This window comes from Antennarius striatus, chromosome 3 (genome assembly GCF_040054535.1).
Source record: "Antennarius striatus isolate MH-2024 chromosome 3, ASM4005453v1, whole genome shotgun sequence".
NCBI lineage: Eukaryota > Metazoa > Chordata > Actinopteri > Lophiiformes > Antennariidae > Antennarius > Antennarius striatus.
The window spans coordinates 29430001-29431530 of record NC_090778.1 but is presented as its reverse complement, the minus strand read 5'-3'; the positions used below and the strand labels follow the sequence as shown (position 1 = coordinate 29431530).

Below are 1530 nucleotides of genomic sequence, written 5' to 3'. Positions count from 1 at the left end.
GTCAGACTCCACGCGCTATCAGCTGGGGGCCAAAGGCTGGGGGCGTGTCCACCAGACGCTAAGGAGTCCACGGCCCCGCCTTGCCCCTCCCCCCAAGACGTTTGACACATGGTGTCAGTTGGTGATGACACGCCCCCTTAGCCATCACTGGCTGCAGGTGATCACATGACACTACATCATTAGCCTACCTGTGCTACAGGGGATTTTACACACTCAGTGGTGGATTTCTGCCTTCATGATGGTACGTCATCTGATTGGTTTCTTAATATTTTAATCCATAGTAACTATGTTGAGTGTTCAGACGAACACCTGTAACCTGGATGTACCTGTACTGTCTAACAGAACGTGATGGGAGTCAGCGTTCTGCAGGATCTGAATGTCAAGGTGAACACCTCTAGTCTGGTGCTGGTAGAAATAAAGGAACACTTCCTGAAGCTGATGGAAACAACAGAAACAGACTTTGGTGTAAAATGACATCAGAGTAACACCTGTCAAGGTGAAGCCACGTCTGAACTGGTCTCTATGACAACAGCAGAGGTCACACTGATTTACAGGTAGGTCCTTTCATGTCAGTTCATGTACTGTCCTGGTTTAGGTCTTTGAAGAAGGTGAACCCTTCTCTTTTACTAAAGGGTTCGGTGAGGGAGCACATGAAACCGGGTTCAGTACCTCCAACAAGGTTAAGAACCACTGGTCTAAGTGTGTGGGGGGGGGGGCACCTGAACAATTCACACCTGATCAGAAACACACATCCATCTCCATATTGATCTTTATTATTTATTGATTCAGTTTATTTAACACACACCAGAGCTAGCTTAGCTAGTTTAGCACTAACGTTCACCTGGAGTCACCGGGTAAATACAGAAACACATTTAGCACGAGATAAAACAGTATAACCCCCCCCCCCACAAAGAGATCCATGGACCCATAAACACTAACAGGACACATCAAGAGCTGATCAACTCCCCACCATTAAAATGTATTCAGATAATCACTAATTACCACCACTGACCAGCAGCTCTGATCACTCCTCTGACTCCTCTGACTCTGACTCCTCTGACTCTGACTCCTCTGACTCCTCTGACTCTGACTCCTCTGACTCCTCTGACTCTGACTCCTCTGACTCTGACTCCTCTGACTCCTCTGACTCCTCTGACTCCTCTGACTCCTCTGACTCTGACTCCTCTGACTCTGACTCCTCTGACTCCTCTGACTCCTCTGACTCTTCTGACTCTGACTCCTCTGACTCTGACTCCTCTGACTCCTCTGACTCTGACTCCTCTGACTCTGACTCCTCTGACTCCTCTGACTCTGACTCCTCTGACCCTCAGCCATTGGTTTGATGTGATTCAGACGCTCCAGTAGAAGGCAGTGAGTCACATCTCGCAGAGGAGCTAAAGTTCTCATGGGGGGGTCGTGTCATGGGGGGGTCCACTCTGGAAGCGGCTCCAGTGGTTGTAACACGTTTTTCATCACAGGACTTTACAAAAGCTTTCGGAGGGGGCGGGGGGTGCCAGAGCTTTATTTATT

General features: G+C 48.9%; 1 protein-coding gene across 2 annotated transcripts in view; it reads right to left on the bottom strand.

Moving 5' to 3' along the window:
• Positions 1-757: 757 nt before the first annotated feature.
• Positions 758-1530, bottom strand: part of wu:fa19b12 (uncharacterized protein LOC560551 homolog) — a 5640-nt gene continuing 4867 nt past the window's right edge. For both annotated transcript variants that reach the window (XM_068311361.1, XM_068311362.1), the window contains one exon: positions 758-1530. This exon is cut by the window's right edge and continues 302 nt beyond it. The gene's annotated coding sequence lies outside the window, so the exon portion shown is untranslated.